Genomic DNA, 13,050 nt, shown 5'->3' with positions numbered 1-13,050 from the left:
TTTACATTTCGTGACGTCATTTGACGTTGCAACGTCATTTCAGCAAAATAACAAAATGCGATTGGTCAAGAAACGAAAACTAAGCCCATGAAAACGCTTAAAAAGTATATTACACATGTGTTAGATAAACATATATGTAATGGTAATATAACAAGGTAAACAGGGTATGTCATGTGATAAAATCATCTGGTTTTAAGGGGCTGGTTCATATTTGTAAATATAATATATAAACGCGTGTATCAATAACTTGTTCGCTGCAAAGGTTTAACAACACATTTACGAAATGCTGATGTAAACTATAAACATATACACACACTGTAATAGATTATGTTGTCAACCTATTGGAACACATGTTATATGACTTGGCAGCCTAAAAAAACAATAACTTAAACTGTAAACATTTAAATATCACACAATAAAAATAATAGGAAAAATTTTGATAAAATAAATAACAAAATAATATAAACATTTGTGACAAACACATTTCCTGAGTGAGATTTTTTGTTCCTTTGCGTGATAGAGACTAGGAAAACTTATTGTGTCCCTTCATGCGTTTTTGCACATGGCTTTGAGGATTCCCGGTGAATCTATCTCAGTTTTATCATCATTGAATGTATCACGACACCACTTCGGGGTGCATAAAACTGGGCAGATATGCCATAAGAGAGGATCCCGCGTTGTAATGTTCTGATATCGTGACACGGTGTCCTGACTCAGGCAGTTTTCCACTTGTGTACAAATTGAGCCACACGAGCTTGGCTCAGCTGAACAGTTGCAATCTGGAAATGTGTTTGTTAATTTTTTGTATACATGATGCATTTCCTACTGGGAATATGTTATAATTTTGTTAAAATCATGGTACTTATACAATTAATAAAAGAGCATTTGAATGAATAAGTATGTGTTGATAAATTTTGAATTCAATTAAATGCCCATAAGATACACACATAATTAAATATAATATAAAACGGCAATAATTTACATTCATACCGGATGATCTATTCGAACACATAGGCAGTCGAAACATGTCTTGCTTAGGAAGGACACCATGTTGAAGGAGAGCGCATGAAATGTCCATACTACGTTGTTGGCGTATCACATCTTCGTCGACTTTAAACACGCAGCTTTTGTTGTATCCATCATCTGTCATCGATGTGTTGATGCAAAGAAGTGCGTCCTCTAATAGAGTTAAATATTTCTTTATATGGTGGACTATTCATTTAAACGTGTTATAAATTACATGTAATACTATAATCGTTCACTTTATATTAAAAGGTACCAACTTGTTATATTAACCTTCAGTAAGATGTAGACTTCCACCGACGTAAAGAGCCATGGTATAGGTATCGCATGAAGACGTCAAGTAACACGTAAAGTTGAAATTTGAAGTCAAATTTTTACCAACAGGCTAAAAACTTGAACCACACTTGTCACCAAGGAAGGAACTAAATTTTAAAAAGTGAAAAATGTTATTATGCTTACTGGATTCATTTTTCTCATTAATGATTAATTGTTATGCAAACTAAACTTATAATTATGATACATTATGTTATCAGAATACATTTTCCTACACCATTTAATCGCGAGCAGATCTTATATGCATAATGGATAATTTAGCATGTGCAGTGAATGCTCCAATGTAATATTTATATCAAACATGTCAGGAAACACAAAATAATGAAATAGGCATACTTACTGGGTGAACCTTAATTTAATAGTGTTTTGTCCAGCACAGGTTTTCCATCATTGTCAAAGAATGCGATTGAGAGAGTCCCGCGGATCTGACAGGTTACATGCGGCCCCTGGCAAGTTATTACCCTATCCATATCTTGATAGGAGCAGTTGACCTGAGATCGAAATGATGGAACTTGGTTGTATTATAATATTTAGTTCGTAACCGTTGCGTACAAATTCATTTTTAATTAAAACTGTTAGTCACAAATGTAAACTGATCAGCCGCAATTGTATCACTTTTGTTAGAATATTAAGAAATCACTGTGTTGTTGTCACTAGCATAAAGAGAATAGGCATCGATTATACATTTAAAAAAGAATTACTTAAAATGACACAAATGCATAATCAACCAGCATCTACACGACATGTTCAAAGGTCACTTACTGGTAACGATTCGCCGCTATTGAGAGAGAATGACGTTTTGCTGACGTTTATATCGGCTTCCATTTCTGCCGGTACTGATACTTTGCAGCGAGTCTGGATCGGTTTCCACATCGTGTAATCGACGAGAACACACGTGGCTATATATTTTTGTAAAACAAAAAAGGTTTGTAACAAATAGAACTATATGTGTTGTAAAAAAATATTTATCGACAGGGTTGGGGGTAAGTAATCCAAGCTTTAGCATTATCTCTGTGCATGTGTACACGTTTTACATATGTTATTAGACACGTTAACATTTAAGTGTACTAGTCTACAAGTATATGTTTTAAAGGGACATGTTGACAGTTTTGGTAAAATTACAGTAAATAAGAAATTCTTAGATTTAAACAAACAAATATGTACATACTATTCAAAAATTTAAAGTAACACACTTGACATAAAAACATGTCAGAAATATCTCGGTGCTTGTACGCATAATCATCGCTAAAATAACAATGACTGTGTTGGGGCCTAGCTCTGGACATAGGTAGCGTAATAAAGTTAGGCAACAATGTTTCAATAAACCACGACGACGAATCCGATTGATCAACTTTATTTCATACGGTTGGAATGCAAATATCCACAATAACGCATTAGCATTAAAACGAGCAACTGTAGCTTTAAAGTAGTAAAGTGCGTTCAATTCTCCGAAATTAAAATTAATTCATAGCTTACGCGTCACAGTGATGACGTAGACATATGGTCCGTGTACATACCGTCTATTAGTTTTTCGTTTTGCATTCGACAACACGAAACACGAAAATAAACGCATATTAGTTCATATTCCGAATTTCTTATAACCGAAACAAATACAAAAAAACAAAGAACAAATCGACTTGTTTATATCGTTTTTCGTTTTACTAATTACAAAACAAAACACGAAACGTGTATGTCTATTCCTATTTCGTTTCAATTTAAATTACAAAAAATTCAATATTTGAAAATTGAAACAAAGCGCCTGCTCTCATTTATCGTTCTTGATTTGATAAAACGATACACGGAAAACGAAAAAAGAGGGGCGCTGCGCAGCTTTATTTGGATGATAATTCATGATTAATCTTAGTGCGCAGTTTCCTCCCTTTGAAACTATTATTTTGAATAATAAAATGTTCACTATTACATGTATTATAGAGGAAGAATAGACGAGTCTTGGCACAGCTTTTTTTGGCTAGTCTAATGGAATAATGAATAGATCAACAGTAAAGTTATATAACGATACCAATATAAATGCCTGCTTTTGTTTCAAGTCATTGGATTTGATTTAATGTATAAAATGCATTACAATAAGCATTGCACAATAAAATATCTTTGTTCGGCGTAGCCTTTCTCTTCGAGTAATAAACAACAATCGAATTATTTCTACTCTATATTCATATCGGTTTAAGAAATGAAATAACAATCCACATTATTGCTAAACATATACACATGTACATTCAATAAGTATGGTGAATTATTCCTAAGAGCATGCACGGCCTTATAAAGCCCTGTCATGGCACGTCGTGTGCCGTCCTGGCTCATACACTTCGGGTAACTGGCTGGCGGTGGGCTCTCATACCAGGGGTCGTATTCCAGAAACATCTTAAGTCATTTCTTAAATATTTTCACTTAAGTTCAAAATTACAATGTTTTGTACTTCTTTACTAAATAAAGACATGCATGTTTTTTTTGGTATTCCTCAAATAAGATTGACATAATGATGTTATTTTTATGTAGTTGTCGATGCCTAACTATTGCAGTATGAAATGAAGCACTTAAGAAAAATTCCCAGATTAAGGATAAAAATAAAATTTAACTTAAGATGCTTCTGGAATACCACCCCAGGTGTCCATGCAGTTCTTGCATCGAACCAGTGATTTGCAACACGTTGCAAATGTAGGGTGCGACACTGGTCCTGAATGTAACAATGTTTATGTTGTTATAAAGCTATCGGTTCACGCACTGAGTTCTTTTTAAATTTTATCAGCATGATTATATTTGGTGCTCCCTTTCTAGAATAAAGAAAATTTGCTTATAACAATTATAAAATTATTTGAAACTCTTTGCGAGAACACATCATTCAAATTACAGAAAAATCAACGCTAAGTAAAGAACATTATGTCAATGGATTTAATTTTACAACTCTGACGTTGCTTCAAATTTATTTATTTATTGTTAATAACGTTTTTGTTTGGTGTACAGATTTTGTCCAATATGTGAAGGACTGTTAAAATGAACTGGATGTGTATAAAACGAATAAAATAATACACTTTTCGACTAATAAATGTACTTTAACAGATCATGCAAGCGAACGCTTGATGGCGCGCTCCTCATATATACCATTGACTCAGCAAATCATACACGTATTGTTACAAATGTAAACACTTTTCTATAATGGCATTCGAGTTTCGTTTGAGGACACAACCGAGGTCATAAACGGAACATTTCAACGAGTGCAAGTAGATTCTATAGGCGTGACGCATGATATTCGCCTTCTTTAAGTAACGTAACGTTTAAAGGAAAAAAGATTAAGCAGCGTTATAATATCATTGGAATGTATATATCTTGTTAGCATTAACTTACTCTTGGGCGCTCTTTCAGGAACATTAAACATTTTGTTTAATAAGTTATTAAATTGGTACATTTATTAATTATATTTAAGTTAATTTCATTTTCTTCAAGCGCAAAGCGGTTTCATATACGGTGTTTGGTTATAACTCTTGTTTTAGAGCTAAAATCACTAGACATATCACAATGCAGTTGTTAAATGCAACATGTATTTGTTATTAATCGAACGAATTGGAAATGATATATTAGACACCTTGCACTTTACCGTTCCATAAGATTAAAACATTTTTTATATATTTATTCTCCTTTCGTCCTGTTCTTCCTTTCAATAGTGGCTGAACTAATACAACTTTGACATTCTATTATGTAAGGTGACGTTAAAACTTAAACATATTGACATTTTAACAGCCGCCGCCGATTATTGTGTCTTTAACATATCATGCGGGTCTAACGGGTAATAAAAATAGGAATACGGGACTCAGGGGACGGGGTATTGCAGCTCTTAAAATGTAAGGACCCCCCCCCATGATAATAGGATTAAAACGAGTTGTTTTTTTGTAAAATAAGTACTGAATTTACATAGCATAGAGGCAAAGAACAAGAAGTGTCATAAGAGGCTAATTATAGCCCTATCTAATCGGCTGGATCGGCATGAAATACCGGTACGTTGGAAAACCTTTCGATGTCAAGATAATGATCATTTCAAATTGGAAAAAAAACATTACCTGGAAAAACAACTGAAAATATCCGCGTCTCTGTCCCTTACGGGCATGTCTTTACCTCCACGAAAAAAGCACGTAGGAAGCCATGCTGATGGAAATAAGTGATGAAGTCTTATATAAGGGAGAAAAATACGCGCAAAAAGCCACTAATGAGTTACCTCCCCAAGACAGCAGCACATCCCGCAAACGACACTCGTTTTTCGTTTTTCGTATACCGTTCTTTCAAACTAAGAACGTTAAAAGGGATCAAACAATCCGTTCCAATTTTCAAACATTTATTTTTGTTATATGATTTGAAACGAAATATGAACAGGGAATCAATTTCGTTTTTTGTTTTATAACAAGTACAACGAAAAACGATATAAAGAAGTTAATTTTGTTTTCGTATTTTGTTTAAGTTTCGGTTATTAGAAAATCGAAATATGAACTTTTATGCGTTGATTTTCGTGTTTCGTTGTTTCAAATGTTAAACGAAAAAGGAAAAGACGGTATGTATACGGACCACATATTCACACACGGTCAGAATATTCAATGTGCATTTTAAAATATCCTAAGAGATTTACCGCTAAGTTTTCGTTACAAAGTCGATAATAATAAAGATTTCGTGGAAAAAGTGTTAACTAATGGATTCATGTTTATTCCCAATGTGTTTTAATTACTTGTTATTTTAAACTTGTTACGAAAATAGATTAAAAATTTACATTATCTGGGAGCATGATGGCGTGATGCTGACTACCCAGTGAGAAAACCAAGAATGAATAGAAAATCCTCAAAACGTTCGAAGTTTGGCCGAAATGTGGCCGAAAACTGGTCGAAATGTGGCCGAAAATTGGCCGCGGCCATAAATCGGCCACCGGCCAAGAAACGGCCTCAGACCGGCCCTAAATCGGCCAAAAAACGGCCATAGATACAAAATGACGGAGAATCGAACGCTGACTTCATCACATAGTTACACAACATGGATTCCTTAGATAATTTACGTGATGAACGAATTTCTAACATTAAAACACGGAATGATGATAAAACCTTATAAATGTAATTGTTACAAGTTACTTACTAGAGACATGACTGAATTCATTTCTTCACAGTAAGGGATTCGTGTATAACAACAAATGCAAGTGCAATATGCGGGAATGGATAAAAGGTAAAGGGGTTATTGAGTGCATTTAGGACCGAGATTACCAGCTTCAATGCCTAGTTGCAAAGCTACAGTGCATTGTCTGCTAGTCCTCTCGGTTAACTTCAACAAAGTAAATATTAGAAGAAGATACAAGGTAAGATACACCTATTAATGTCACATTGACGATGCTTATTTTATTACAGATAAAATCAAGCCTGACACGGCAATAAAGTACTTCAACTGTTCATGCTTTTCGTTGATAATTCGTCGCTTGATTGCTATAGTGCTCTAACTGCCATTTTCATTTTTTGGAAAAAAAACGCATTTAAAGGTTTTACCTTTATTTTCACTTATTTATGCACGTATGTGGAAATTTTTTTAGTGTATATCAGCAAACGGAGAATATGAATATCATTAAATATTAACTTAAGTAAATTATATGTAAATGTTATTTGCAATTTTATGTATGGAGATAGAACATTCTGGTTAAAAAAAAATCGTTAATGCTGAACTGCTCTATCGGGACAAAGAGCATTTTATCGGTTACGGATCTGGATATTTATTCATTGAACGTCATGAAGATGGATCATTGCGCGTCTCAAATGAAACTCAGTCACGTGGTGTATATTCTGGCAATTGATTGGCTAATCTAAGCGTGAATTCTACTTTTCTCTAAGTCCCGGAGATGGTGCAGTACAGCATTCACCCGATTACGTCATATTGAAGATCTCGTTCTCACGAACACAGCGATATAAAAAAAACTCATTTTTGAAAAAATGGAGATAGAGCACTATAGCAATTAAGCCACGAATTTATAAAATGCGTGTATTATTAGCATAGCATTTAATATACGCTCTAAAAACATTGAATGGGTGTTGCAGTGGTAGCAAGTTCGCGTTTATTGGTAGAGGTCCCAGGTAAGAATCATTGAGGAGTTAAAACATTTTTTCTTGCCATTATAAGTTGTTTAAACTTGTCTAAATATTATAGTTCTGTGAGTTAACACATATTTTCTAAACAAGAGAAACATAATCGTTTTGAAGCGTTCAAGCTAAACTAATCGTCGCCAGGTTATTTTAATGGTGGCGCCGTACGTGCATGAGCTAATCGTTTCGAGCTGATGGATTTTCTTAAAGAACGACTTAAGTTTATTTTGTCTAGAGAATAGATTTGCGCTTGCTTTTAAATACCTTTATACTGTGTTATATATTTGTATATACATATACATGTTTTGCATAGTCGATTTTACAACCTTGCAAAATGGTTGTGCGACCTACCTGTGTACTTGGGATTATCGCCTGTAATATAAAACATAAATCACGAATTATTAATCAACACATGTTTTCAATTTCAAATTTATTAAATATAGTTTTTTTATTAAAATATTTCATAGAAAATACATTGATTTTTTTGCAAAGCAGCACATATTAGTAAATGCGTTCATTTTGAAAATGAAAAAACATAAATTGATACAAAATAGCATATAAAATAATGTGATTATACATTAATCATGCAAAGAAAAAGTACCTTGTGGTTTTGGTTGTAACATAAGAACGATAGCGACAATTATACTCGCCGATACTACCACTAACAGCACTGCCCCGCACACCCATTTAATCTACAATTCAAGCAATACATGTGCACGCACGTGGCATCAACTGCGCAAATCAGGTAAAACCATACATTTTCATTTTTGGATGAAGTGATTTATATGATATCAAATGTTTTTTGAAGTTTATAAGAAAATATGTTAAACAAATAATCTTATGTTTACTTTTAAAGTATCCTTCAAAATGCTTAGCTTTAATCAAATATTTTGTGTAGCTTTTAAGGCATATTATGACAAAATTCAGAACACTTCATGATGACGGTTTGTCATTATATTCTTACGTGTATCGCATCATGATTTTAGATCGTGTAAACCTTAATTATCTTTAATATAAATCGTAACTTATATGAGAATGGTCAGGGTATTAAATAAATCTTCACTATGCGTGGTCAGAACTTAAATCCAATTCATATATCGGCCGGGTTAGATACAATGTAATTTGGGTTTAACAAGTAGGTTACACAATGAAATAAAAAAGCTCCTAAGCACTACATATATACGTGTAATTGCCTCATTTTAATACATGCTTAATTTAAGCAAAATATTTGCACCAAACGATATATTGGCCTTTCAAAACTTTGTCAATCCGGGTCAAAACAGGTTAAAAATGCCTTCTTGAAACTTGAAAACTAAATGCGACCTGCAATATTTGGAGTAAAAATACTAATTGATAAGGCACGTTTGACGAGATACTTTAAAAAACGTGGTGAGGGGATTTACCTCAAATATAAATCTACGCAGTTTGAAAGTCGGTCAAAAATGTAAAACGTAAGACATATAACATTCGAAAAGGCGAGTTTAGTTTTATATGTTAGTACCAGACATTTGTTCAGACAAAGGCTTACATGAACTTACGTTTGAAATCAAGAAATCGCGAACCTTCGCCACTTGTGGCATCCCTTCTGGGTACTGTAAATAAAATGTAAAAAGTGATGGAATACTGTCAGTCCAGTGCAACTATGCATATTGGAAAACATGAAATATGGTTCACACTGTATTTCTTACATTCTTCAAAAAGAAAATAACATTGGAAAATTTGTGAATATAACAATTACAAAATAAATGTATACCAAGTGTTCAACAATTAATTAAATTTTTCAAACACAAAAAGCGGCAATCATGTGTCTAGTGCACGTTTCCCTTCTTTAACATTTGTGGAAAATTAGCGACATCAACAACACTCAGAAACTTATTTAAGCGTTCCGCATTGTGTTACGATTTATAACTCTGTTAAAATGATGACAAAAAACACAAATCTATGTTAAAATCTGTCACAAACATGTTTTTTATTTCTATTTGTGCAATATGTTAACAATTTCATTTAAGTTACAAAAATTAGAAACACACGAACGAATGAACATTTGTATTGCGCTTTATTAACACTATACGCTGCGCATTACACAAGTGTCGTTTATACATATTAAGTAAACATAACAGATAAAACATATCTGTAAATAGCGAAACACAACCATTTTCAGTAAATATGTGTTAATGCCTTGAGATATAATGTTATCAGGCAAGATATATAAGAACAATTATACAAAGATAAACATTTCCTGTCGTCAATTTAATCTAAACATTTAACTGTATTAACGTTTTGCGATACAGATTTAAATTGAACAAATATTTAAGATTGATATAAAAACTAACGGTTAACTTCCATTCATGTAAATTCATTAATTCAAAAACTCAACATGTCTCTTCAGCGAATGTCTTTTCATGGCCTATATTGATATTAAGTACATTTTTTTTAATCATATTTGTTCGACTCACAGAGTGATAAAATACTAGTGATTATATATAAGTGATCTGGGATAAAAAACGTTGTTATTTAAACGGCTAATGTTCACACTCTTAATTCGACATTTGTATTCGCTTACCACATTCCATAAGAAAATTAAAACTTTATAGTTATCAAATATAAAAACTTACAAAGGTATGAAATTAGCTATGGATTTTACATTTTAACTGTGTTTGCCTTTAATTGCTATGTTAATAGTTTACATTGAGTATTGATCTCCACGTCATGAAATGCACCGCGTTTTAATAACTTCGATTCCTGAATGTTCAAGTTACCATTATTCAAACAACATCTTATTTAAGCGAATATCTTTTAAAGGTACCTTTTTACATTTTGAAAAATTAACAAAATTGAACAAAAGTGTTTAAGATTTGCAAATTTTTATTGTAGTTAAGATATTTGCGAGGGGACAGTAACACTGAACATTTACTATGCTCTAAAATATCCGTTTTATGCATTTTTTACGATTCAAAAGCCTCACAATTATCAAGCGTTACAAACGCAAAACGAATGCATAATTTGGATAGTTCTATTGTTATGGTTATATTTTGTTGTACTACGAGGATTGCTTGAATTTTTAATAAAATACCCCACTCAATGTATGAGCACGAATGGCCCAGTGGTTTAAGTGCCAGACATTTGGTCAGTGGTTTGAGCCCAGTTGAAGATTACGTTTTGTTTCTTTCTTTAATGTGTGATACTGGAGCTATTTATTTCCAGTGTTTACATTTATTAAAATTAAAGCATTTAATGACAAACTTCAATACATGCCAACACCTTTGTACACCATCATATGTTTTGTATATGATGTATCAACAGTACAATTTTTTATATTAACACACACTTTATTAATATTGGAACATTATAAACTATTTACTCACTACTTTTACCATGAAAGCGCCTCTTTGTTTCTTTCAGCCACTTTACAAAATAAATTAATATCCATGTAATGGGTTATAAGCCGACTTAAATGTTAACACCTCATGAAGAAGCAAAAAACAAACGCGTCTAAGTTTACACAATGTCACAATCTATGCTCTGTAACATTTATTTTTGCTTAAGAGTTTCCTCCGTTAATGCATGTGCAGTATTGCACACTAACTACTAAGAAATATTAAGACAGCCTTTGGTAAAAAAAATCACATTTTACACACATAAGAATAAAAACAATGTAATTCCGATTAAATGAACAAAAACTGCTGTTGTGTTTTCAGTGTTTCCACAGTTAATATAAACACTGTTTATGATAAACAAATGTAGATCGCGTATCTCTTTGTAAGAATTAATAATGCTATTCGTACAGCTTTAAACTTAATACACCCGTGTTGATCGATATAAGATTGCACGGCGAACATAGATATGACGCACTGGTTTTCGAGTTTTCATTTCAATCATTGTTATCTTTTGTTCAAGTCTGAATTTCAATATATGAAATTTTCGTCGTGCGAAAATGATTATTTTCCATACGAGGCAGCGTAGTTTCAGTCTGGAGCTACCCGTTCAGCTATATAGTTATGTTTTTTGGAATCATTAGCGTGCGATATAACACCTCATTTAAGTATATGGATGCAAACACCTATCTGAAAGTAACTGTTTAGATAACTCGGAAGGCCCATTTTCGCACGACGCGGAATATAAATATTTGCGAAACGCTCAAAGGAGAAGTGTAACTCCAGTTAAATCTGATTGTTGCAAAGGAATATCCACAGTTTCAAAGAGTTAACATTAAAACAAATGCATGGGCATATATGTTTACTTTAAAGGGACCTTTTCGCGTTTTGGTAAATTGACGAAATAAAAAAAATGTTTCAGATTCGCAAATTTTCGTTTTAGTTATGATTTTTGTGAGGAAACAGTAATACTGAACATTAACCATGCTCTAAAATAGCCATTATAGGCATCTTTTGACGATATAAAAACATGGAAATTATTAAGCGTTGCAACGCGAAACGATTGAATACTTTGGAGATTTTGTTGTCGTTATATTTTGTGAAACTACGAGGATTACTTATACCTTCATTGTATGAGCACGGATGGTCGAGTGGTCTAAATGGTAGACTTTTTACTCCAGGGGTCATTGGTTCGAGCCCAGTTGAGGGTTACTTTTTTCTTTTTTAATTTTAAAAATGCATATATATATATATATATATATATATATATATATATATATATATACAGTCCACTCTCGTTATCTCGAATTCGGCGGGAACAAGAAAAAATATCGAGATAACGAGAGTTCGAGATATCCGATTAGGCGTTTTCAAAGAAAAAATGAGACGAAAATTTACCTTGTTTTTAACATCTAAATAAGTGGTCTAACTAAAGCCGCCACCGTGTGGCATAATACTCTCTACCTGATATATACGCGTTTTTACGAGGCACGATTAATGTTGCTATTTAAATGCTTAAAATGAGGTTTTAAGTATTGCAGAATTGCATGAACACATGCGGTTATAATTGTTCTAAACTGTCGAGTAAACATCCGGTAATGTTGCTATTTTAAAACATGATGCAATCGACGTCCAATCAAGACGAGGGTTTTCCATCTGAACATGCGTAAATCACGTTCCGGAATACTGAACTGTACATGTACATTTTGTAGTTTGAAACGCAATCGATTTGAAAATTTGCTACGGTTTATATACGCAAAAATATACTCAATGCATTTTGGAATGTTGTTTGTAAAAAAAATTAGTCTTTCGGCCTTTCGGCAGGCTGTGTATTAAGTGCAGTTTATTGATGTTAAAATGACAGTTAAAGTGACAGGACTTACTCAAGTGTTAATGGCTAATTTACACACGTGTGATCATTGATGCAATTAACGGATCAATTTCCTACCGCACAGTATCAGGAGCAGCCGGGTGAAGCGGGACGGTGAAGTATCAAAGAAAAAATGTATCACCTTTTGCCGACACTAGAACAGTTATTCTCACTCCGAGATAAACCGCAGTAAATGCATGTAAAATCGGGACTCGGGACAAAATGTTATATCGAGATATGGAATTATTCGACATAACGAAACTCGAGATATGTGATGTTTATTAATATAGATATAAAGGAAAAAAGTTGGGACATTGAGCTTAATTCGACATATCGA

The 13,050-nt window shown here is 33.1% G+C and overlaps 1 long non-coding RNA gene across 1 annotated transcript; it reads right to left on the bottom strand.

Moving 5' to 3' along the window:
* Positions 1-92: 92 nt before the first annotated feature.
* Positions 93-9,307, bottom strand: LOC127834577 (uncharacterized). The gene is made up of 8 exons (XR_008028007.1): positions 9,008-9,307; positions 8,071-8,161; positions 7,821-7,841; positions 2,119-2,255; positions 1,697-1,847; positions 1,297-1,445; positions 991-1,179; positions 93-779 (listed from the first exon to the last, which is right to left on the bottom strand). It is a non-coding gene; the product is annotated as an uncharacterized LOC127834577 (long non-coding RNA).
* Positions 9,308-13,050: the final 3,743 nt, after the last annotated feature.

The sequence above is a fragment of the Dreissena polymorpha genome, chromosome 6, assembly GCF_020536995.1.
Source record: "Dreissena polymorpha isolate Duluth1 chromosome 6, UMN_Dpol_1.0, whole genome shotgun sequence".
NCBI classification, from domain to species: domain Eukaryota; kingdom Metazoa; phylum Mollusca; class Bivalvia; order Myida; family Dreissenidae; genus Dreissena; species Dreissena polymorpha.
Note: the sequence above shows the minus strand (reverse complement) of the source record. Positions and strands in the feature narration are given on the sequence as shown.